The sequence below is a fragment of the Pinus tabuliformis genome, chromosome 1_1, assembly GCF_031772625.1.
Source record: "Pinus tabuliformis cultivar Carrire ecotype Pingquan chromosome 1_1, CPIR1, whole genome shotgun sequence".
Classification (NCBI taxonomy): domain Eukaryota; kingdom Viridiplantae; phylum Streptophyta; class Pinopsida; order Pinales; family Pinaceae; genus Pinus; species Pinus tabuliformis.
Genome location: NC_142297.1, coordinates 395,458,162 through 395,485,694, shown reverse-complemented (window position 1 = coordinate 395,485,694; position 27,533 = coordinate 395,458,162).

Below are 27,533 nucleotides of genomic sequence, written 5' to 3'. Positions count from 1 at the left end.
GCTTCCCGACATATACGCCCTTTTCTGTTCATATATATGCGTGTATACGCGCCTTCGTATTATTTAACCTGCGTATACGCGACTTAGTATGCAGATATACGGCGTGTATACGCAACTTGGACTTAATTAACCTGCGTATATGAGATTTCTCTTCATTCTGTAGTCTGAACGGAGATCTGTCATCAAAGAGAGTTGCCATCAAGGACAACACCTGTATCATCGCGCCACACCTGTGCCAAAATGCCAACACTTTATACCCCACCCTCAATCCTTCTCATGTCTTGCAAGCACCTCTAAATAGACCAAAAGTATCTCATTTGTGGATTTAGGCCTAGCCCAAAGGCACCTAGCCATAATAGCATCAATTATTTTGGTCTAAATATACTGACGGGGGAAAGATACTGAGGTTTGAGACCTATAATTGCAATGGAACCACCTCCTCCCCATTTGTCATGAAATGCTTTGAAGATGTCAATTGTTTAGGGTTTTTTCAAAGAGTGCAGGAAGTAGGTTACCATGAGCATCTCACAAGTATATTTTCCCTCACCTTGAAGGAATACAAGATCACCATTGCTAGGATTGATTTCATGTTTTCAGTGGATTCCATCTCTCAAGCTGCAAGCATACCAAACCATGGTGAAAACAGGTTCAAAGGCATGAACCTAGACCTAGAATGGTACAAACCCTACTTGAAATCACAATACAAAGGAGATCACTCACATGTTTTCCCATTCAGATACTTTTTGGAGAGATATGCACCATTGATGAAGATTGTCATGAAGTTCTTCACATGTGAGGGCATATTTTCTAGGCTATATCAATACCACATAATACTGCTCGTGCACTTTACAGTTGCCAAACCAATAAATTTGTCTAGCTACTTGTATAGGAGCCTAACCAAAATGTATGAAAGGGTGCAATTGAAAGGCAAAGTGAATTATCCTAGCCTCTTTAACCATAGCCTGATAAAGGTTATAGTACTCCATCAGTTGAAAGAGAAGAACATGACATGGGACACCTTCATTGAGGCAGCCTTGAAAACGCATATAACCACTTCACCAAGCCAACACCAAACCATGTCAGTACAACCCATGGAGGTGGGGTCATCAAGCAAACATGATGAGCCTAAATTTTCCAAAACCCACCTGAGCCTAGCTATCTAGCCTAAAATCCTTTACATTCTAGTCATCTCTTGGCTGTGATTTCATAGAGAGATCCCTCTCTGGTTTTGTAGGGCTAGATACCAAACTAAAATCGTGGTCTATGGTTACCTCTGTCGATCTCCTCATCAGCCTGGGACATTGTGGAGGAATATAACAGAGGGCATGACAACTAGGGAGTGTCGAGGTGTTCTAGTGAATGTAAGGTTCCCAAGCCATGGAAAAATGTAATGCTAGTTGTGAGGTCATGACTGCCAAGGTGTGTTAGGGAATGCTAGGGCATGCTAACATGTGTCAGATAGTACAAAGACATGTCAAACAAGCTAATATGTGCCAAGTGCTAATGCATGCCAAGATGTACAATGGCGTGATAATGCATGCCACAGAATATCAAGGCAATAAAGGGTAGGAACAAGTTAAAATACAAGGAAATGAGCACATAATAGGGTTAATAAATCATCAATTTACCTTTTCCATGAGGGGAATGCTAGGCACACCAGCACTAGGTGCCAATAGGTGCCAAGTGCCAAGTGTCAATGCATTCTAAGTGCCAAATCTTCCTATGTTTCTTCTCATCTAGTTTCCAATAATTTATCTCAAATAAATTTAATATTAAACCATGCCAAAGCATACCAAGTCATCTCAATGCATGCCAAACATGCTAAGACTTGCCAAGTTCCAACACGTTCCAAGTGCCAATGTGTTTCAGGGAGTGTGATGCATGCTATGAAGTGGAAGAGTGTATCGAAGAGTGCTAAGGTGTGCTAGAGAGTGCCAATGCATGCTGAGGAGTGTTGGGGAGTACTAGGACAACACAAGGGAGCACTAGGTCAAAATGCATGGAAGTGAATGAATATGAGGGTGTGTCGGGGAGTGTTAATGAGTGCTAGTTGTCATGCCAAGGAGGGAGTGACAAGGTATGCTAAGCATGGGTAAGGCATGCTAGGGAATATCAGGGAATGTCAAGAAGTGCTAGAGTGTTCTAGGTAGTTCCAGGGTGTGCTAACATGTGCGAAATAGTGCCAAGGCATGCCAGGTGCTAAGACATGCTAGGATGTGCAGGGTGCCAGAGTATGCTAATATGCATCAAGGAGTTTCAAGGAAACAAAAGAAATAACCAAGCTAAAATAAAAGGAAATGAACACATAAGAGGGTTAATAAGTTGGTACTTTATCTTTTTCAAAAGGGGCATGCTAGGCAATACATGCCAAGTGCCAATGTGTGCCAAGTGCTAATGTTTGTGAATGCAATATTATGCAAAGGTGTTCCAGAGCATGCTAGGGACTACAGGGCATGCCAACACATGATAGGGGATTGATATTCTATGCTAGGGCATGCCAACATGTGCTTGGGCGTCCTACTCATGGAAAGATGTTCTAGGTACAAAGGTGTTCCAGGTACAAAGATGTTCCAAGACATGCGAGGTGCCAAGGAATGCTAGTGTACTATTACAAAGCATGTTAAGGTGTGCCATGATTGTCGAGGAGTGCTAGGTCTCTCTCATTAATATAATTGATAGAGCTTTATTATGTATTAAATAATATAGTTCCTACACACATTAGTGAAACTTTATTTAAAGGAAATTTGCTAGATAATAAACCTAATAGAGATGAATCATGTGTTGACTCATAGGAAAGCTATATTCTTATGACTTGAGGGAAATGATACACACTAATTACTTCTTAAAAAATTGACTGACTATTATAACGAATATGACCTTGGACACATAATGAAAAGTACTCCACAACAATGGTCTTAAATCATTATCTTTTGACAAAAAATATAGTAAAAAGTACATAGTGTCATCAAAAACTCATTGGAATGATCAATGATGATGAAATTTTTTTGATCATCACCAAAAGTAACCAAAAAGAGCATTGGTGAGGGTCAATAAAATATCATCACTAGAAGTGTCACCAAAGAGAGAATTAGTGATGGGCCTTTAACGACCCTCACCAAAAGTGTCACCAAAGAGAGAATTAGTGATGGGCCTTTAACGACCCTCACCAAAAGTGTCATTGAAAATGGCTTTGGTGACAAACCTTAAAGGACCATCACTATATACACTTACAACAATGATTTTTTAAAGACCATCACCATATGCGACATTGGTGACAGACCTTAAAGGTCTGTCACAGGCATGAAGCATCATCAAAAACTCATTGGAATGATCAATGATGATGAACATTTATTGACCGTCACTAAAAGTAACCAAAAAAGTCATTGGTGATGGTCAATAAAAGATTGTCACTAGGAGTGTCACTAAAGAGATAATTAGTGATGGGCCTTTAACGACCCTCATAAAAAGTGTCACCAAAGAGAGAATTAGTGGTGACCCTTTAACGAGCCTCACCAAAAGTGTCATTGAAAATGGCTTTGGTGACAAACCTTAAAGGACCATAAATATATACACTTACAACAACGTGTTTTTAAAGACCGTCACTGTATGCGACATTGGTGATGGACCTTAAAGGTCTGTCATAGGCATGACCCTCACCAATGACCTTTTTTCTTGTAGTGATAGGTGATGGAGGCTTTGGGGAAGCTTGTTTTGATGTGCCCTCTTCAACTTTTATTTCTAGTGAAACTAGATTTTCTTGCTCTTTTGGTGAGTTCTTAATTATGATTGGAGTCTTGGATGGTGTTTATGGTTTCCATTTTTTGATCCTAATGCTCCTCCTTGTTTTGAAATAGAGGGGAGTCTGCCTTTGTCTCTTCCCTTTTGACTTGACAGGTGTGCTTAGAGCAGCTAAGGCAGCAGATGCCTCCTTCTCAATGGGTTTAGGAGACAACCTTGGATGTTCCTCCCTTTCCTTGGTGTGTTCCTCAGGGTTTACTTCTTTCGTTTTTTCTTTCTCTTCACTTTTCTCCTCTTCTACTTCTTCTTTTCCTTCTTCTTCCTTTATTTTCTCTTTTTCTACCTCCTCTTCAAGTTCTTCTTCATCCTCTTCTGCCTCCTCTTCCCCACTAGAGGTATTGTCCCTATCATATTCAAGAGCTTGTATTTAAGTCAATACCTCTCTGTCTGTGTCTCTAAATGTGGACCATTGAATGGGGATTCTTAGTTGGCTCAAGGCATCCTCTAGGGCTAGCTTAATAAGTCCATGGTGTGCCACTTGCTGATGTTTTTCCTATTAGATCTTTAGGCTCAAGTCTATTATTTTTTGCAGCATGAAGTAAGGTACATTGAGTCTTCTGTTAATGGTATCTCCTCTCCAAATCTCAACTCATGGAGGAGTCTAAATTGATAGCCATAGATTAAACTGAGCCTCCCTTCACAAGAGATATATTTGAGAATATGATAGCTCACCTAATTCCAAGGGTAGGGAAGGCTTTCCCTTATTGTCCCATTCTTGTCCTCAATTGTCTCTACTCCCTTAAGAAGAAGTTTTTCTTTGCAAAAGTGCTTGCAACCTTATCCTCCTTTCTCCATGGCATCCCTTGAGGAAGTGTAGTGGTCCTGCTAATTACTTTAGGAGTAGTTTTAATTGATAGTCCTTTTACCATAGTAGAAGTAGTAATTCTAGCTTGAGGGTTAAGTGCCATGGAAAATTATTGAGCTACATCATCATCATACCCTCTAAGCAGCTCAAAGAATCCCAACCAGTTATGCCTTCTAAATATTTCTACCATAGGGGGATGGAGGTGTATCCTAGATGTCTCTATGGGTTCCGTTTTGTTCAACCCCCCTTTCATGTCTCTTTTATGGTTGGCTAACTGTAGGGAGTTTGGGAGGCTATCCTTAATTTTTAGGGTGACTGAGAGCTTGTAATAGTGGTGGATGGTTGCAATTTCTCCCTCTCTCCACACAACTTTTAAACTATTCACAATTATTTTAAAACTCCCAAGCTCACTGTAATCACATAAAAACTCATAGTTTTCTATTCCTAGCTATTAATTAAAAGCATAGGAGATATGGGCCACCTACCTTTCACGCTGATTCTTTGGATGAGGATAATTTCTAAGCAGCTAGACCCTATGCACCCCCTTTTAGCGTTCTTTGTGAATTTCCACTGTTTCTTGTAGCTCCCTGTGTTTCCTGTAGTTTTTCCTGTAGTTTTGTTTCCTATAGGGTGGCTGAAATAGGTTTTCCTCCTCGATGGCTCTACAAAGTGGTCTCGGTCCTCTATGATATTGAAATGAACAAATGGTGCATGAGAGTTTGGAATGTTTAGTATTTATGGTCGATGCCTTGGAGTGCTATATTAGTTGGCAGTGCACGAGATTTCCTCTTTGGGGTGTTTGATCCATCGTTAGTTATCATGCAACCTCCCTCGTAATCATCACCCACTCTCACACAACTTAACTCAACCACATTTTCAACTCATTCTTCTTGATGTGATGTTTCCATGTGTCAGACTGACTAGGGGTTCACTTTTTGTTTTCGAGCTGAAGGTGGCCAAGTTAAATGGCCACCTCCAACTTATAAAATTGAACGTTTTCATATTCTTAAACTTTTATGAAATCATACTTAGGGAAGAATTCAAATGAGGTTCCATACCTGTGCCTTCCTTTAATTGGTTGATGCAGGCTGGAGGGTGACTCTATTGTTCTTCCTTTTTCAGGTAAGTGCTTTTCCTTGGTCACTTTTCTCTATATCTCTTCCTATTGATATGGTTGTCCTCTTTGTTGTTGTGTGCACATGCTTGGTCTTTTATTCTACTACTGAGCTCTGGATGGGTGTCATAGTGTCTGTAGGAGTGTTGGAGTTGTTTTCTTGCATGGGTGTTGAAGGAGAATTCATGGAGAATTGTTGCTGTGAGAACAAAAGCTGCTATAAGGTTTCCTATAGTTACTACAAGAAATCTTGTAGCTGCCTTTTTCATCATTTTTTTGTTTTTTGTTTTCACTTTCAGGACGAATGGGTGGTGATGTAGGAGTATACATATGGAATGGAGGATATTAAATGGTAGGTGAGTGCGGGCTATGATGGGATCTCCCTTGGACTCGTTTTTTTTTTTTTTGAGTGGTTTTTAATGGACACAGAGGGTGGTATGGTAATGAGATGGTGTTCGGTGAGAGGTGGTGAGGTGTATGGTCTCCTATTTCAACCTAGAATAAGATTTCATCATCATTTCCCAATTAAAATTTCATTCATGTACTGTTTTAGGACATCCTGTAGTACTACAAGAAATCATGTAGAAGTCAGAAAACTACATAAAAACTGGTTTTTGATGCCTGGAAGTGAGGATAGATGAGGGAGACATAGTAGGCATGGGATACATAAAGTGAATGGAAGAAGAATGGTTCAATTCTTGGCTTTCTATCCTCTGAACTTTGACTTCTTTGTTTCCTTTAAAAACCTGCAATAATCACATAATTTTATTAGTGGGCAAGTTTGAGGTCCCTGCTGTGGCATTTTGTTTTTTCTCCTTTTCTCCTTTTCTTCCTTTTTTTCTTCAAAGACACACATATCATCTCAAAGGAGGTTTTCAACCTGTTTGCCTCCCTTAGGTGCCTCAAGGGAGGTTTTCACCCAAGGATCTTTTTATTTTCCTTTTTCACTCTTGGGCTACCTCAAGGAGGTTTTCAACCCAAATGTTGGCCTTAGGTGCCTCATAGAGGTTTTCATCTAGGTCCCTTATTATTTTTTCTTCTTTTTTCATTTTTTCAAAGATAGGAACAAACTTCAAGAATTTGGTGAGCTGGAAGGTGAGACACTTCCAAGTACATTCACTTCCTTACTGATGGTACTGATGAACTCTTCCCTTGACATAGGTCTTTTATAGGCTTTCAATCTGTATCAATTAACAAGAAAGGGGATACCTTCTTCATCAATGATCCTTATTTGCACCACCCCATTGTCATGGCACTTTTCTACCAAATATAGGCCTAACCACCTGGTCATCAATTTTCCTTTGAAGTCATTGAACCTAGATTCGTATAGCAGAGCCCAATCAGCTTCTTGAAAAGCTTTGTCCTTGATTTTTTTGTCATGCCAAACCTTTCTTTGTACTTGAGTAACTTCTATGTGTAGGAAGGCCTGCATCCTCATTCATCTAAAACATTGAGATTGAGAAACCTCTCTTGTTGTTCCTTTGTAACATCCAAATCCAATTGTGTTTTCATTCTCAAAGTGGTGAACTCAAACTCAATGGAGAGCAGATCCTTCTTCCCATAGACCAAGTCATAAGGGGTGAAGCCAATGGTTGTCTTCCAAGTTGTATTATAGGCACAAGTGGCCTCCACTAGCCTATCATCCCAATCTTTTCTGTTGCTGCTCACAACCTTGGAGATAATGCCTTCCAATGATTTGTTAGTAACCTCTAATTTTCCATTGGCCTGAGGATGATAGCCTTGGTTTTATCCCACTTTGTCAAATAATCATTGCACACAATTATGAACTTTTTCTGCCCTAATGGTGGATCAATGGGCCCAATGAAATGCATGCCCCACATGTCAAATGGTTCAAGTGTCACTTGAGGTTGCAAAGGAATTTCGTCCTGGGAGTAGGTTTCCCCATTCTTTGGCACTAGTCACATTGATTGGTGTATCTTCTTGCATCTTGGTGGGGAGTGGGGCAGTAGTAGCCAACTTGCAGTACCTTGAAGGTTTTCATCTTGGTTACAAAGTGACTTCCACAAGCCCCATCATCACAGTTTAGGAGGAGGACAAAGACTTCCTCCTCCCTGACACATCTCCTCAAAATTTTATCTAGGCCTAGCTTGAAGAAATTGCCCCCAATCCAAGTGAATGGGGCGCTCTTTCTTATAATTCTACTCTTTTCCTTGGAGGATAGATTTGCAGGGAACTATGTAGCCACGAAGTAGTTGACTATGTCATCAAACCATGGAGAGAGAACTGAAATAGAAAATAAATTCTCATATGGCGGCTGATCATCAACCATTCCTTGCTCACCTGTAGGCAAAGCAGGTCTAGACAAAAATTTGCAACTACATTTTCTCTACCAGGCTTATCAATGATTATTAGATCAAATTGTTGTAATAAAAAAGCAACTATCTAATAATTTTGGCATTCACATAAGGCTTGTTCATGAAATATTTAATAACAACATGGTCAATATGTATAAATTTTTAGTAATTGATGATGTAATGTCTAAACTTATCCAAGGAATGGACAACAACTAGGCTCTTTTTCAGTCACAATATAGTTCAATTCAGTCTTGGACAGATTTTTGCTGATGAAATAAATGGCATAAGGAAACTTGTCATCTATTTGTCCTAGAGTTTCTCCTATAGCTTTATCAAAGGCATTAGCATGGATGTGGAAAGGAAGAGCCCAATTTGGGCCTTAGAGTATGGGCGCAGTAGTCAACTTGTCCTTTAAAGTTTCTAGGGCCTCTTGGCAGCTTACTAACAAGAAAAATGCAGAGTCCTTGGCCAATAGTCCAAACAAAGGTGAGGCTAGTTTGCCGGAGTCCTTTATGAATATCCTATAATATCAACTAAGCCCAAGAAACTTTTGACAGCCCTTTGCTTCTGAGGAGTAGGGACCCTCTTTATGATAGCAATTTTATTTGTGTCAACTTGTAGTCCTTCCTAGGATATTGAGTGACCTAGAACAATCCATGCATTCATCAAGAACTCACACTTCTCAGGACTAAGGGATAGGTTCACTTCAATGCATTTATATAATAATTTCCCCAATTTAGAGAGAGCCTCTAGGAAATCACACCCATAGGGAGTGAAATCATCCATATAAATTTCTACAAAGTCATGGACTAGCTCTACAAATATGCTCAGGACTACCCTTTGAAAAGTGGAAGGTGCATTACATAATCCAAAAGGAAGGACCCTATAACAAAATGTACCCCAAGGACAAATGAAGGTGGTTTTATATTGGTCCTCTGGGGTGATTTGGATATGATTGTAACCACTGAATCCATCCAGGAAAGAGAAGAACTTATTTCCTACAAGACCATCCAAGACATGATCAATGAAAGGTAGAGGGAAATGGTATTTCTTGGTCTCTTTGTTTAACTCTCTATAGTCCACATAGATCGTCCATTTTCCATTCTTCTTTGGGACCAGAACTAGAGGAGACAATATGAGATGGGGTAAATGAACACTGCATCCAATAATTTTTGCACTTCTTCTTTAATTATATCTTTGAGGGTTGGGTTCATTCTCCTCTAAGGTTGGCACACTCGCTTGTATCCTTCCTTGATGTAAATGTGGTGAGTACACACCAAAGGGTGCACTCCCTTAATTCCTTATAAATCCAGGCAAAGGAATCTAGATGCTCTCTTAGCATGTCACATAACTCCTTTTCCTGATGTGCAGAGAGAGAGGGGTTGATTTTCAATGTTCTAGCTGGACCAAATTCTATCATCTTAGCATGAGTATGACTTGAGTCAGCTAGGCACAAATAATTCCAAGGGTTATCTCCAACTTTCTCACTGACTCATCAAAAGACATGGTGTTGGGGGGGTGATTTTGGAGGATTTGATCAATCAGGTCGTCTTCATCAAGTTTCCCCCTTCCTATAGTAGCATCTAGGGTACAGATTGGGTAAGATGCGGCAGAGTAAAATTCATCTACCTCCTCCTCTTCCAACCATAAAGGTAATTAATTCTCTAGATATGGCTGAGTGGGAGGGTACAAGACCAATTGTTTGGACAAATGCCCATTTTTAATGGTCATATTCCCATCCCTGTAACTTATGTAAGCATCAGCAATGGCTATCCATGGCCTTCCAAGGATGAGAGAATAACCAATGAAATTGGTCTTAGGTTTGAGAACTAAGAAGTCAGTAGGGTATTTCCAGGAATCAATAGAGACCGTCACATCCTCAACCACTCCCTCAGGAGCTACTGTGGATCTATCTACAAACTACAATATTGTTGTGGTATTCCTTAATCATCCTTGGAGATTCAATTTAAGAATAGTATCCTTAATCATCACATTTATGGCAGCCCCAAGATAAATCAAGGTATGGGGGGAAATGATACCATCGATGTGCACATCTACCACAAGACTTCCAGGGTCTAGACACTTCAGGAAAATCACTCTCCCCAATAATAAGTCAGATAGTTGTCCAATGACATTAATGGTAGGGATGTCTTTCTTTCTCCTCCTAGGATGTTTGAGGAATTTCTCATAGATTAACTTGTTGTAGATGGATACATCCTTCATATCTTGGAGGAGTGGGATTTTAACACACACATTTTTCAATTCACCTAGAAGTTCAATCTCTTCTGGGGTGTGCTAGCTAGGATGGATTAATCTCTTAAGAAAAGGAGGTGTATTGGGTTGAGGAACACTCTCTTACTTTTCCTCTTCAAGTTCCTCAAGTGGAGATGGAGGTTGACTATTTGGAAGCACTCTTCTAGACCTAAGGTTTATTTCTTGAATTTCCACAGCATAGGCATGTTAAGATGTCTCTCCACTATAGATCTATTGTGCTTGTTTGTTGTTCGGGTTTGAATTTGGCTGAGCAGACATCTGAGGTTGCGTAGGTGGAGCAAAGTGAAGGTGTTGTGGTTGAGATGGAGGTTGAGGTAGTGAGGCTAGAAATTGGTTATATGGGGGCCTCCACCCTTGTGATGGTGTAATCCACTAAGGTTGTGGGGCAACATATGGCTGAAATTATTGATTGGTAGGTTGGGAATGGTATTGAGGTAAAAACAATTAGGGATAAGATGTGGACCATGAAGGATGAGATGGAGGACACCAAGGGGGAATGGATGCATTTTGGTTAGGGTTGTAATATGAATAAGACACCCCTTACATGCCCTAATGGTATGGTCGAGGTCCTTGAGGCCTCCTTTGGTTGATATAACATAGTTGTTCATTCACACCTTTAGTTCCTTGATACATATCTTTCCATACAGACAGAGAAGGGCCCTAGTTGATGGAGTGGTTCTCCTCATAGACCGAGCAGATTTCTATAATATTTAATGGACATTCATTTGTAGGGTGCCTTCTAGTGCATCTAGGGAAAAAGACAACTAATGATATTTCTTCTTCCTCCTGCTTCCTCTTGATTTGCATGGTGTCCATTTGTAGAGCAAGGGTATGCATCATTTCACTCTTAAAGTCTTCCAACATGTTCTCAATTTCACTTTTGATCAATGAGTTGGAGGAGGATGAACTGATCAAAGATTGACTAGACCTACGCTTCTTTCTAATTGCCCTAGAATGATTTTTGAAAACTGTCTTGATATCATCATAAGATAACTAGTAGATGTCCCCTCCCAACAACATGTTTAAGGTTTCTAGGATGTTCTCTGATCCCTCTAAGAAGGACTAGTTTGAGTGGTTTAGGATCGAGGGTGCATCTGGCCCTTTTGTTGCTAAGTTGGAACCTTTCCTCATAATCTTTCCATATATTCATCATGTCCCAATTTTATTCTAAATATTTCGTCTTTGGTGTCCTTAGACCTACAATAAACCCTATACTTGTTGTTGAAGGATTGTTGCATTTGAGCCCAGGTAGTGATGTTTTCCCCAGGTAAACCCACAAACCAACGCAAGGCTACATCCTTAAGGGTGGATGGGAACAACTTCAACTTCTAGTCATCAGAGGTATAATCATAAGTTCTACAGATAATAGCAAACTCAAACAAAAAGGTATTAGGGTCCTCTAAGGTTAAGCCATGGAAGTGAGGAAGGGCAGAGGGGCTTATTTTTTTCATCCTAGCATCTCTATTAGTTTCTCTGATGGGAAAATCACTCTCAGTTCTGTTTTCAGGTCCATTTATGTTTTCAATCCCATTTCTATTTTTTAGCCATGGTGTAGATTGGTGGAATGGTTTCTTCTTCTTCTTCTTCCCCAATAGGCTCTTGAAAGATCTATGGTTGTTCGCCTAATGGGTCCTCTAGCTCATAACCACTGAAGAAGAGGGAAGGTTAGCTGTTTGATGGTGTGGGGGTATTTGGAAAAAAAATTCCTAAGTTGTCTCTACTCCTAAGAGGCATGAAATATTTTTTTTTTCTTTCGTTTTTTTTTTTTTTCAAAACTACTTGTAGAATGGAAAGAAAGAAGAAATTGTAACTATTTGTTGAATGAAACTACTTTCATAATAGAAAGAAAGAAGAAATTGAAACTATATATTGAAATTGCAACTAGTTGTAGCATCTATTTACTGAATGTCAAATAGAAAGGAAAGCATAAATCACATCTACCTAGGTACCTCCCTAAAAATGATGCAAAAAAGTGATAAGCCCCAGTGATTCGAGTTGACTCAAATCCAGGATTTAACCAAGATCTTTTGCTTTTGGGATGTGATTAGAATTGCATTTAAAATAGCATAAAGGAACATAAACACATGCTATAAAGAAGAAGGAACATGATAATCATTAGAAACATAAAACATAATACGTTGATAACGGAGTTCATCCAGGAGGGACTACGTCTCCGGGCCCCTGTGTCAAGATGGTGTAGGCCACTGCGTTAAGTGCTATCAATAGTGATGATGTACATAGGAGGTGATGTCACTATCATACAAGGAAAATTCCCTCACGTAGGAGTGTCTACAAGAGATGTTCCACTACAGGAATTCTCAGTCAAAAAAAGGACTCCTATCAGTATGGAAATAAACTCATGCATGATGATAATGAACATCCTACCAACATGGCATAAAAGGGATCTCAATGCAATCATACATGGCAACACATGAGTATCCCATCAACATAATGACAAAGGTATCTAAAACAAACATGATGAATCATGACAGCAAGTACATCCCACAAATGATTCCGCATCACATCAAGAAAAAATAATGAAACAAGTAGGAAAATAAGATCCCATATCAAACATCAAATAGGGATCTGTGCAACACAATGCATCTCATAGCAAAACGAAGTACATGAACACACTGCATATACCTCACATCATGGGGCCATCTAAAGAAAAGGATGTCAAACTGCTGAAGTTGGTTGTACCATCAATCTCACGACGTCGAATCTCATGGAAGGACTGCTCACACGTTGAATGCTAACACCTGCACTCCACTTTGAAAAGTGGATGAAAAATCAAATGATCAAATGGGAAATCTGAATACACCATCAGATTTGTGGCGTTGAATAGTGCAAAATCAACTGTCAAATTTATGAATTCTGAGAAGGTGGAAATCTAGGACTTAAGGAATCTTTTAGATTCCCCCTAGATTCCTCAAAGATTCCCTCCTCCGAGTCATTAGAAGATCTGCTGCTCAGATCAAGAAACTGATTGTGCCATCAGGTTCGTGTCACTGATAGGTGTAAGATCGACATAAAGTTTTTCAAATTTGGACACCGGAAAAATTTCGCCGTCCTAAGAATTTGGCTCAATCATGCTTCTGCTTGCATTTTTATAGGATCATGGTTCCACTTGCAAAAAAATTAAAAAATATTTTACCTCGATTTCTATGCCCCACCTTGGCCTCCATGCACTGAGAAAATGAGGGTTTATATAAGGTTTTTTGTGGGAAAATATTACAATGTGGACGATTGGGCAGATTGGTATAAAGCTCGAGTTATAAGGAGGAGGTCGGGTGGTCAAACCCCGACCCATCCATATTAAACCATCTCTCATTTCAAAAGAAAAACCACATATATTTTTTTTGGGGGTCGGGTCCGCATTTGGTGGCCCATACCATAACCTCCGCAACACATTGTATTAAATTTGGATTGGGTCGTTGGCGCTATTTAAAAGGGTGGTGTATTGTTTTAATGATGGTTGGGCCACCCGTGGTGCGGGTCAGCCACATGGCCGGGTGGGTTCGATTCCCGCCAGCCCATTTTTATATACAGTAATGGGGTTGGGGTGTGAGCCAAGTCCACCAGAGGTGGCCTACACACCCTATATTTAATATGGGAGTTCGTTGGAGGGCTTGGCGTGGTAATGGTGGCTGAGCCATATTTAAAATTTAAATTTTGATTGTGAGGTTGAGGGAGGGCTGGCAGGGATCATGGCCCGTTGACCCGTAATTAATTTTTTTTATTGTAATATAGTTTGGGGGTGGTGGGGGTGGTGGCCCACCACGTCATTTATATTTATTTTTTATATTTTTGTTAAATAAGGATTTTTTATTTTATTTTGTCTAATATAGGGGATATTAGACAAATTAATGATCCAACAAATTTTCCTGCTTTTGGGAACTAGGTTTCATGCCCCAGGGTCGGTCAAATTGTAGGACACTTAAACCTAGCCACATTTAACCTTTGACCAAAACTTTGACTGGCTCATTCTCCCTCATACGAGCTCCGATTGATGAACCATTCGCGTCGCTGCAATCAGGACGACAAGATCTACGCTCTGGTCCTGGTTCGAAAATATTCCGATCACTTTGATTTTTGAGCTTCCATAAGCCCTCTTTGTCCTTTGTGTGTCTCTGGAGCCACTTGGATGAATCCTCCCCACTGAGGAGCTTTTGGTCCTCCAAAAGCATGAAAACTAATCTACAACTTCATTGTACTATGTTTGCATCACAAGCGTCCTTGAAAAGGTCTCGCTTCCATCTCCTTCACCTTTGCTCTTCGGAGCCTTAAGCGATGAGCCGATACCTACAACCTCTACAACCTGTATTACATTTTTTTGCAAATTACATGCTGAATTTACATGACCAACTAATGACCGAAGCATCCCACACTTGCCACGAGATTATAACACATACTCGGTGGTCAAGTTTACATCAAGATGGACACAATACCCCAGCTAGGAAAACAAGGCCAACATACCATTGTTGCTTCAACAAGTGATGGAAAACGCATCATCATTGCAACACATGATTTACAACAATAAGGCAAAACACCATTTTTTCTTAGACAAGTGATGGAAACACGACATCACTTTCAAAAAATAGGACCAGACATCATTTTTTCTTAACAAGTGATGGAAAACATAACCTCACTTTTACATTTTAAAATGCAACAAATGATTTACAAAAGCATGACCATGACAAGCTAACATATCTAGAAACCATTTTTCACTTATCAAGGTGAACATGTTGCCTCCTTGTGGTGGTTTTGCTTGTCGAACAATTGTTTCACCTGGTTCATGCACCGACACTTTGCCTTTAAGGCACTGCTCTGGATGGAGCCACCAACAAGTGGCTCTTTGATGGCCACTTCTGTCACAATGACTACAATACATATTCTTCCTCCAGACCTACTTAACATGTTTCTTTACCTACTATTGAGAGGGGCTTTCATGCCTCCTCCTGTTGTGTGCTACTATTCTTTTCCAACACTTAGAAAATGTATGGTTATGTAATCCACAAAAGGTACATGTCTTTTGATTCCATGATTTATGTCCATCATTAACAACATGATTATAATTGATATGAACATTCAAGTATCGATATTGGTTATAACTTTCCTTGCCATCTATGATGTCATTGTGGCGATGAGAGCTTGCCTCAGCTCTTTCCCTACAATGGAAACTGCCTTGGGATGATGGGGATGTGTTCCCATCATTCTCTTTCCTCGATAATTTCAATGATGTCTTAGAAGCATATGACACCTTCGAGCATTCTCCTTCAGTGTATCCAAGGCCTGGAAATTGAGGTCTCTACGCAACCTCCACTGGTTGAGTTATGCCTTGGTTATTAACACCAAGTTCTTTTTCCTCCTCGCACCTCATCTTAGTAAGGAGCCTCTTGTTTGTCCTTGTAATTAGTATCTCCACATCTCCAATAGAAATCATCCTATGTGAAGATGAAATCAAAAGGAAATCAACATCTTTTACCTCCTCTGTCGATTTACAAAGAACTGATGAGGGCTTCTCATCATCTGTTGTTGGTGGTTCGCTAGCTGTCTCGGCGCATTCCCCAACTTATTTTTTGACATAACCAAGTCCTACATGACGGGGTAATTCTTCTACTTTGGTGGGGTTGACAATGCCTTGGCCTTTAATTCCAAATCCTTTTCCTTCATACCCCATTTTCTACAATAGTTCGGAGCCAATTCCTGTGGTATGATTTTCGAAAATAGTGAAATCATCATCAGGACACATACATGAACTTAGAGAATCACTTTTTACCTCACATGGGTCATGCTGTAGCTTTTCCAAGGCCTCGTCCTTAGCTTGTAGTTGTCATACCAAACTTTGTTTTCCCTCTTTCTCTTCATGTAGATGCATATTCAATTCAACGTTATCTGTCTGAGGATTCTAGTTGTTGTGCTTCAGTTCTTCCAAGGAATCTTCCGTGGCTCGCATCTGAAGCTACAATCACTCATTTTCCTCTGTCTCTTTTTGTAGAGCTTTGTACATTATTTCCACCCTTTTGGAAATTTTGAGCATGGTCTCGTACATCGCTTTTTCATCCTCTGTCACTGCATGTTCCATTGATCACGCTTGCAATTCATATCCACGCAAATACTACTATGATACTAAAGTTCATCCGAGTTGAATCAACTCCCAGATTTAACCAAGATCTTTTGCTTCTGGGATGTGATTAGAATTGCATTTAAAATAGCATAAAGGAACATAAACACATGTTGTAAAGAAGAAGGAACATGACAATCATTAGCAACATAAAACATAAGACGTTGATAATGGAGTTCGTCCAGGAGGGACTACATCTCTGGGCTCCAGTGTCAAGATGGTGTAGGCTGCTGCATTAAGTTCTGTCAATAGTGATGATGTCACTATCATACAAGGAAAATTCCATCACGCATGAGTGGCTCCAAGAGATGTTCCACTATAGGAATGCTTAGTCAAAAAAGGACTCCTATCAGGATGACATAAACTCATGCATGATGATAATGAGCATCCTGCCAACATGGCACAAAAGGGATCTCAATGCAATCATACATGGCGACACATGATTATCCCATCAACATAATGAAAAAGGGATCTCAAACAAAACATGACGAATTATGACAACAAGTACATCCCACAAATGATTCTGCATCACATCAAGAAAAAATCATGAAACAAGTAGGAAAACAAGATCCCACATTAAACATCAAATAGGGATCTATGCAGCACAATGCATCTCATAGCAAAAAGAAGTACATGAACACACTGAGTATACCTCACATCGTGGGGCCATCTGAAGAAAAGGATGTCAAACTGCTGAAGTTGGTTGTACCATCAATCTCACGACGTCGAATCTCATGGAAGGACTGCTCACATGTTGAATGCTAACACCTTCACTCCACTTTGAAAAGTGACGGATAAATGAAATGATCAAAGGATAAATCTGAATACACTATCAAATTTGTGGCGTCGAATAGTGAAAAATCGGCTGTCAAATTTATGAATTATGAGAAAGTGGAAATCTAGGGCTTAAGGAATCTTTTAGATTCCCCTTAGATTCCTCAAATATTCCCTCCTCTGGGTCATCTGAAGATCTGATGCTTAGATCAGAAAACTAACAGCACCATCAGGTTCGTGTCGCTGAGAGGTATAAGATCGACATAAAGTTTGTCCAATTTGGATACCGGAAAAATTTCACCCTCCTGAGAATTTGGCTCAATCATGGTTCCCCCACCCTTTTATAGGGTCATGGTTCCACCTAAAAAACAATTAAAAAATATTTTATCTCGATTTTCGTACCCCGCGTTGGCCTCTGTGCACTAAGAAAACTAGGGTTTATATAATGTTTTTGGTGGGCGAATATTACAATGTGGACAGTTGGGTGGATTGGTCTAAAGCCCGAGTTATAAGGAGGAGGTTGGGTGGTCAAACCCTGACCCCTCCATATTAAACCATCTCTTGTTTATTTTTAAACCACATATATTTTTTTTCGGGGTCGGGTCCGCATTAGGCGGCCCGCCCCATAACTTCCGCACCACATTGTCTTAAATTTGGATTAGGCCATTGGAGCTATTTAAAAGGGTGACATATTGTTTTAATGATGGTTGGGCCGCTTGTGATGTGGGCCAGTCACGTGGCCGGGTGGGTTTGATTCCCACTGTCCCATTGTTATATACGGTAATGGGGGTTGGGGTGTGGGCCGGGTCCACCAGAGGTGGCCCGTCCACCCTGTATTTAATATGGGAGTTCGTTCGAGGGCTTCGCGGGGTAATGGCTACCGAGCCATATTTAAAATTCAAATTTTGTTTCTGATGTTGAGGGAGGGCTGGTGGGGCTCATGGCCCGTCAGCCTATAATTAAAATTTGTTTTTTATTGTAATATAGTTTGGGGCTGGCAGGGGTGGTGGCTCGCCACCTCATATATATATATATATATATAGATATATATATATATATATATATATATATATATATATCTATATATATATATATATATATTTTATTTTTTTGTTAAATAGGGCATTTTTTTTATTTTGTCTAATATAGGGGATATTAGACAAATTAATGATCCAAAAAATTCACCTGTTTTCAGGAGCGAGGTTTCATGCCTTAGGGTCAGTCAAATTATAGGACACTTAAACCTGGCCTACATTCCAACTTTCACCAAAACTTTGACTAGCTCATTCTCCCTCATACAAGCTCGGATTGATGAACCATTCACACCACTGCAATCAGGATGACAAGATCTATGCTCTGGTCCTAGTTCAAAAGCATTCTAATCACTTTGATTTTTGAGCTTCCATAAGCTCTCTTTGTCCCATGTGTGTCTCTGGAACCACCTAGATCACCTAGTATTGTAGCAAGGATGCTACAACTCTTAGGGTACCAAATTTACTTTATCAACCGAGGGTTCATACAAACTTGGAGGTGGCAGTGTTATATGCCTAACAAATGCAAGAATCTAGTCTTGTCACTTCTCAACTGGGGCGATAAACTACTAGGGTTTTTCAAACCAATCTTCTATTGACTAGAAGAAGGTTGACAACTGAAAGTGAATGTAAAGCTATCATTAATGTAGAAAGTAAATCCTCGCCTATGTTAAGGAAATGAAGGTGTTGAATAGAAGGTGCTATGAAATGACATGAAATTACCTAGCTAAGAAATAACACACATTACTTGTAGAAGAAACCTAATTGAACCTTACATTCTATCATCTAGTTGTCTGGACTAAGTAAGCATGGAAATGATACTAACATTGCTAAGACTGATGTATGCATGCACTAGCTAAATATTGCAGAAAATATTTGTTTGGTTTTCAATTTAGAAATATAAATGTTAAGCTAAACAAGTTGATCTTTTGCAGGGGAGGAAGATATGGGCAAATTGGTCAAAAATGGCATTGGGGGGTATGGAGGTCAAGTTGAAGGCCTACCCTAGGCTTTGATCATCATTTCTACCCAAAAAAGTTTAAAACAAGTTACTATAGGGTTCCCTGTAGTTGCTACAGGATTTCGTATGGTTACTACAGGATGTCCTGGTTTACTACATGAAACTTAGCTGAAATGTCCAGGAAGGTAGAGAAGGTGAAATGAAGTGTTGGTAAGATGTATGATGGTGTAATAAGGTATGGGGAAGGTGAAAAATACCCAAGGATCAACCCAATTCTTCAGGATGGTTGGATTTACTCAAGGTGGTTGTCCACGGTGGCTACAAAGCAAAAATTGGAATTGGTGATTGGTAGGATTTGGCGAGAGGTGGAGAAGACTAAGATGAGGCTGGTGGAATGAGTTACTCCTTGAAAATAAAAAACTCCTGCAACAACACATATTCATTTCTTCATTTATGCACAAGTTTATGTAAATGTGGAAAAGATGAGTTGAATTTGAGAAATTGGTTTATTTATGGCTAATGGATTAAATCTATGGAATGGAATGCTTTCTAATCTAAAACAAACTCAAGAAATGAAAATTACAATTGTAGGTGCTTCTAAGAAATCATTAACAATGATCTACTAAACAAGAAATCTTAAGCTATGTAATAACCAAAAGATAAATCTTCTTTTGGGGCTGTGAGAGTGGGGCCTGTTAGTGTCGGTCTGAGCCCTCCATCAGTGATCAATAACTCTTTGCATATGCATTATATAGGTGTCTCATCAGTGTCAGTTTTGCATCCCATTAGGCATGCCATAACACTGAATGGAGGAGCTGGTCTTGGTCCCCTTCTTGGCTTTGCTGGATCAGGTCATATAACAATGTAATTGAGTCAGGCTTGTTCTTGTTTTTGTCTTGAGGTCCCATGGTCTTAGGTCTAGGGTTTTGAGTCAAAATCATTTCAAGGTCATGAGTCATGGTCAGCAAGTGCCCAGCAAGCCGGAAGGAGTTTTGTACATATGTTTCATTATCATTTTCTTCAGCTACAACTCATTTTATGCCTTGGATTTAAAAAACCCTGTTTTTAAGTCCAAGGCCATGTGGAATTTGAAAAAATAAAGAAATTCTCAAAAATTTGTAAAAGTGCCGGCAATAACCCTGGTTCCTTCACTACAGTCCCTCAGGCGGTCAACCTGCAAAAAGAACGGAGTCAAACGCATCCAAAGAGCTTATTTCAGGACAAAAAGACTCTAAACAGTGTTAAAGAGAAAAGCAAGTTCAAAACATTAGAAAATGGGTTCTAAAGTTAAATTTTTTTAAAATGAACCTATAAAAGCTAATTTCCCTCTCTAGTCACTCTTATTGTGCAAATGAAAGTCAAAAATTCGTGCTAGAGGCTAAGGAGGCAATTCGTGGCAATTTTCTGCAAGTTTCAGCACTTGAGAAGGTGTGCGACCAAACCACAGGTGTGCGCGACCACCTGGGTGGGCTCGACCAAACGGAGGCCAACGCACAGTGTTAAATAACACGGGCGCGACCAAACGGAGGAGCGCGACCATTCTCAGAGCGTGCGCGACCAAAAACTCTGTCTGCCCAGAAACTCACCCAAACTCCCGAATTTCACCAAATTTTGCTCGTGGGTTTGAAGGTATGCCTCCATCACATCGTTTTGAAATGTGTCATGATTTCAAAGGTGGATTATGGTCATAAAATTCATGCAAGAAGTCAATGTAAGAATAGGTTAAATTGGCTTGAGGTTTTTGCAAGCATATGCTTTGGTAGTTTTGTTTGTTATTCAAGGTGTTTTATTCCTTATTCCCTTCCATTCATTTTCCCATGATTAATCACAGGTGTTAAAATGTCATTATCATTAATCTCATTTGCAAACAATACTCAAATCCTACCCCTAAATCATTTGCAAACCCTAGTCCTTTCAAACCCTATAAACCCTACCTTTTCCCCATGTATAATGATCAAACCCTAAGCACTAGTAACACAGCAAAATGCCTATGTAAATACACAGCAAAGTAAAAAAGAAAACATTGTAAAAAACAAAAAGAAAAGTGATGACAAGGCATGCACACAAGAAATTGTAAAAACAGTGAAAATGTCATTTGCATAGCCTTATTAAAAAATAAAGAAAAGTGTCATCTTGCTGTGTATATGTCAAAGATTCAAAGCTGTGTTAAAGTCATCACAAAATTCATCAAAAATACAGCTGCATAATTGTCAAAGGAAACAGTTTTGCTGTGTTAAGGTTTCTCATTAGCATGGTATCATCTCTCTATCCATAAAACTCTGTTTTTCCCTATCTATTCCCCATATGAAAACCTAATTCAAATTGCATTTCCCTTCATGCAAAACTCCCTATGCAATTGAATTTCCATCCCCAATGTCAAAACATACAGTGAAATCTTAATTCCCAATGACAAATGCAAAAATGGAACTGCCAGCACCATGGAAAGATGGCTGTTATGAAAATTGTTTGGCAGATTTTGGTGATTGGTTTTATTGTCTCCTTAAACCTATTTCTCTATATCCCCTCATCTCCCTAACTCACAAGACATCATACTCTATTTCCTTTGCAAACCTATCACAGTAACCCTTCCCTCCCTTGGTGATCAAACATACAAAATCACTGTTTCCCAAAAGCATTAAATGGCCATTGCAAAAGTTATGAAAAAACAGAGTATGCTCTTAGATGACATGCAAAGGCAAAATTTAAGGAGAGCAGCCTGTTAAAGGTTTATAAATGATGCTGCCCTATTCCCCTATGCTCATGACATCCTTCCCTCCATCATGGAGATTTTCATTGTCCTTTCCCTTGGTGATCATAAAACATATTTCCCTAATACAGTATTCATTTGCAAATGATGAAAGATGGAATGACATGTTTAGCATTATGTGATGTTTTCCTTCAGAATTCCCTGCTTATATATATATTTTTTCCCTTTCCTATATGTAAATTCCCTCCCCTAACATATCCCTCATGATGTTTCCCCTTGAAAACAGCATACTTCACAGCATTTTGCAGGCAGGGCAACGGTCATTTTGACTTGTTTATTCCACCTTGCTCAATAACACCATGTCAACCACCGAGACTAATGAGCAAGGTGATGACCGGTCATCATCTACTGAGATTGAGATACAGCAGAGGCCTCGTAGGGGAGGCAAGGGTGGTCACCACAGGAGGGAAGAGCCCACATCATTGACAGAGTTGCAGGCTTGCCCATTGGCAGTGTCTTGTTTTCAGCATATGGCTTGTTATCAGTTTTGTGAGAGGCTGTCACACATTCAGCATCACAGAGAGTTGGCCCGGTTGTTTGTCCTACATCTCCATAACAGGCAGGTCACCCTTGCAGGGGTGAATTTTGTGTTTTCTCCAGAGGCTATCACAGAGGCTACCGGGATACCCAATGTGGGTGAGGTGTGGCCGAAGCGTAAGTGGCTGGACCTAGTATACTATGAGCCATATGTCAGGCCTATCTATGTGCATAACTTGTCAAGGAACTTTCCTATCAAGTTCCTCCGAGCAGAGTATATAGATATCATGAGACTCATTATGCACTACCTCACATGCGAGGGGAGATTCTCACGGGTATTTTCTTGTCATATCCGCATGCTGATGCACTTCACCAGAGTGAGGATGATGAACATCTCGGCATATTTATTTCATGACACTCAGAGGATGGTCTCTATCTTTCGGAGACAGACCCCAGCACAGCAGCTTCGGAGCCTATGTCATCATGGTCTTATCCAGCTGGTTGTTTCTCATCAGCTGAGCCAGCAGGGCATTTCTTGGGCAGATTTTATCTCCCGTGAGTTCTTCACACAGCCACAGCCAGAGCCAGAGGCAGTTCATGAGGAGGGAGGGCCATCACATCAGCCCGAGGTTAGTATTCCGAGACATGTGGTTTCTTCTCCTCGGGTCACTTATCAGAGAGGTCATAGGACCTTATTTGCAGCAGCCCGACGAGTACTTTCTCCACAGCCAGTGGAAGGGGTCTCGTCTTCATCATTTTCAGAGCAGCGAGTGTTATCTCCACACCAGGTGGAAGGGGCCTCGCTTTCTTCATCGGCACAGGGAGTACGAGAGGGCAAGCAGCCCATGGTTGAGGATGAGGCAGTTGGAGAGGCACATGATGATTTCACTGGTCGCGATGCCCACTCTCCCTCTTCAGATTTTGATGAGATCATCCGGCGGAGAGATGAGGAGAACCTTGTGTTGCAGCAGAAGCTTGAGATGGCTCAGTGGACCATCACTTATTTAGAGCAGTGCAACCGACAACTAGAGACGGAGAAAGAGCTGGATGAACTATGGAGAATCCGCGGTGACAGAGGCTTAAATCGCAGGAGGCCTCGTGACCCATTGCCCGGTGACCGGGAGACTTGGTACATTCATGAGATTACTCGTTTGGAGAGATTGTTGGAGAAGGCAAACCATGACAAAGAGCTGCTCCGAAACATGAGGACACATTACTGGGCCAGATTACATGTTTGCAAGGCGAGAATGAAAATTCTCCAAAGAAAGCTATCGGAGGCCCGGAAGAGGAAGAAAAGGACAAATCCACTCCGCATCTTGGCTGAGGCCTCCCTCACTCATCATGGTACTGATCAGCCTTGATCTAGCATCAAAATGTGAAAATTTTGAGAATTTTGGAGCATTTTGGAAATTTTTGGTAAAATTACAGGTTTTGCCCACGGTTTGGTCTCACCCCGGGCGAGACCATTTTGGAGGACTGCTCGGAATTTTGAAAACTTGGCATTTTTGGAAAGGGCATGAAAAAAGAAAAATTACCAGTACTTGGGAGCAGCCTAATTTTGAGATTTGAGCCTCCAAAAGCTCAAAATACATCAAAAAAATGACTTTCTGCCCACTTTTTGAGTTGCAGAAAGTGACCTTGGGAGAATCAATTTTTGAGGGGTCAAATCAACACCAAATTCAGAAATTCCACTTGGGATGGAAAGTAGACAGGCCAAGCTTTCCAATGAGCCATCTTGCACCTGATTTGGACCAGTGGAACCCACTCAAAAACAGCTGTGAAGGGGCGCGACCAGAACTTCCAGATTTGCCAGAATTGCCATTTTCGGTCAAAAAACACTGTTTTGACTATGGTTGACCATTTTTACTTGTAGATGATGGATGAATGTAATATTTTCATGGCACTTTGATAGGTTTTATCTTTATTTACTCTTCTAGAAGCTTCTTTGATGTAAATAGTGAAAAATTAATGCATGGATGAGTTAGCTAAGTAATAGAGGCAAGTTGTTGGGCTGCCTATTTTCTAGTTCTTAGTTTAGAATTAGTTCAAACTGCTCCTAGGAAGCTGAGCTCGACCCCTAGAGGTGGGGAAAGGAGTTAGATGGTATAGGAGGTCTATATTATGCTCTCTCCTTCTCATTTTCATGGTTGGACTCTTGTGGGAGAAAGCATTATTGTGTATTGTACATCTACTTCTGCAATTTAAGGAAAGGAAGGCCAGGGTTTTGCAGACTTCATTGTGGATTCTTGTGGATCATTGTGTTGATGGTGTGTCTTCTAATTGTTACTGTAAGTTTGTTTATGTGTTACATCTCTCTTTCTTTGCTGCTAATTGAACAAGATGAAGTGATAAAGTTTGAATTCATGCATGCCATGCTCAGCTTTTAATTCTGTTCAATATCTATGTTTTCCACTGTTTAAAGAGGATTCAAAGTCCTTGTTTGCCCTCTTTAACCTCCTCTCTTTCTTCCCTGATCACTCATCCAAGCCAAAGGCATCAGCACAAGTTCCTACCTTGCCCTAAAGATCCCCCTGCAAAAACTGTGCTCAATCCCCGCACCCTAAATTGCACTCCCTCCAATTGCCACCAAAAACCCAAAAATCTTTAAATCAACCCCCCTTTATCAATTTACTAGCCTAATATATTTGATCCTAATTGGTCAGCCTAATTATATTATAAGATCTATCAAATCTGACCCGAGAGAGCCTTCTCATACCTCGTAGGGCTAGCTACGAGGTGAAATGGTTTGATGTAGCCTTGAGAGTTTGTCTATCTCAGCCTAGGTGAATTCCAAGCGCTAACATATTGGCGACCATACTGGGGAAGAACATCTAAATCTTTGCTCATTGAGTGTGTTGTTTCATAAGTCTTAGACGGAGCCTGAAGTTACGCCAGAAGCCTTCGAAAACGCTCTTGTTTTACATCAGCGTTAGTAGATAAACGCTGCTTCAGTCTATCTCCGTGGGATTTGTGAACATAGCGCTTCAGTGACATCTTTATCCCAGTATCATTATGGACTCTAAGCTTCAGATGATAAGCTAAGAGTTTCCATTTGGCTGAGTTTTCTTTTTTTTTCTTTCCTCGTTTATTTGTATTTACAAGCTGGCTTCTGATTCAAAATTGATTGTTAGATCTAACTCATCGCCTGCTGTAATTAAATATTTTGAAGATCTTGATTTCGACGAGGATTTTGAATTGTCATTGTTTAAATCTAAATCTGAAAGTGCACTCGATACTTTGGTTCTTGATCCTGACTTTGCAGCTGTGATTGACCTCGAAAGGCATAACAAAGTGGTTGAATCTTATATTTTGCGGCATCTTCAAAGTAGTATACATGCTTCAACTCTTGTTGATTTTATTGAAAACATATCTGATCATATTGGGTCTACTATTGATCAAGCTGAAAATCTTCAAACTTCCCTCACGGCTCATCAAGCTTCTTTCCCTCCTTTCATCTCTATTTCACCTATTTCACCTATAGTTACACTTCCCGATACCCCTGTTGGTTCACCTCCATCTACACCTCAAACTCCATCATCACCTTTATCTCCGCAAACATCCCTTCCCCTTATCACAACCCCTGTTATTATACTTCCACCTCCTCCTCCTCATACTCCTTCTACTCCTCCACCTCCCCCGCCTAGAGTCATGGCTGCCCGATTTGCTCCCCTTGTTCTCCCTGCAAACCTTCATGACATGCCAGCTGACTACCAGAGAAAGATACCAATGTTTGATGGCACTCCACAGAGTGTCCCAGCTCAGCAACATGTTGACCGGATGACTACCTTTTTTGATCTGTATGAATTGGATGAGGAAGATGTTACCATGAGGTTGTTCGTTCAGACTTTTGGAGGAGAGGTCCGGAAATGGTTCAGAGGGTTGAGAGCAAATAGTATTGTCTCTTTGGAAGAACTTCAAACACAATTCTTGGACAGATGGGAAATCAGAAAGGATCCGCTGCAAATCAATGCCGAATATAACAACCTTAAGAGAAATCCGGGTGAGTCCGTTCAAGACTACATCATAAGATTTAATGCAGTGTATAATGCTATACCAGATGATCTTAAGCCATCTCGAAAATCTGCCTTGCTGAAGTTCCCGGATGGTTTCGATCCGGAGATGGCCTACTCACTGCGGGACCGAGATCCTCCTACCTTGGAGGAAATGCAGAAAATTGCAGTCAGTGTGGAGGCTAATTTGAATGACAAAAGGGCAAGAATGAAAGCGGAAAAGAAGGTCACAATCAAAGAGGAGGTAGCATCCACTTCTCAAGTTATTCGGAAAATGGAAGAGATGTCAAAGGCACTCCAAAATCTCAGTCTTGGCAAACCGGAACCACAAGTTCGAAACCCGAACTTTAGAGGCCAACAACAGCAGTCCCAATATAGGATAAAACAGCGGGAGCCACGAGGACAAGAGGCGGCAGTACAGCAACCGATCCAACCCCCATTTCAGCAAAACTATGTCACTCAAGAATCTGAAGATGAGGGTGAAGGTCCCGGTGAAGAAAATCATTTTTTCACCCCCGATGATATGCCCACTTTCATCACGGAAGAAGATGAGCTGGTAAGTAATGCTTATGCACCTCAAGATGAGCATTACATTCTATCTAATGATGTGGCACTTCAAGATGAGTCTGAGGAATATCAAAGAGGTTATCTACATGCCTTATCAGCTCAACAAGGCAAAGAGAGACAGCTGAGAAACCGAACAGTACCTATACATCCACTTCAAAAGAAGGCAGAAAATGCGGCAAAGAATGGTGCTGCTATTCCACAAAGAAAGGGTAAAGAAGTCATGGATTCTTCATCAGCCCCAACAGCTCCAGCAAACAAGATGGATCAGCCATCAAATGTACCTAAAGATAGAGCAGAAAAAAGAGATAATCCGGCCAAAGAAAGTGAGAGAAGTCAAGCATTCAGCATTGAGAATGAAGTCTCAAAATTGAAATTGTCCATTCCACTTACAGAAGTCATGAAGAACACTACTTACAGAGCACAAATTTCTAAGATGTTTAATACTGATCCAATGTTGGATGCGGTCAATGTGGAGGATGATCAGCCGGAATTGATCTTTGGGCCAGCTCTCAATGG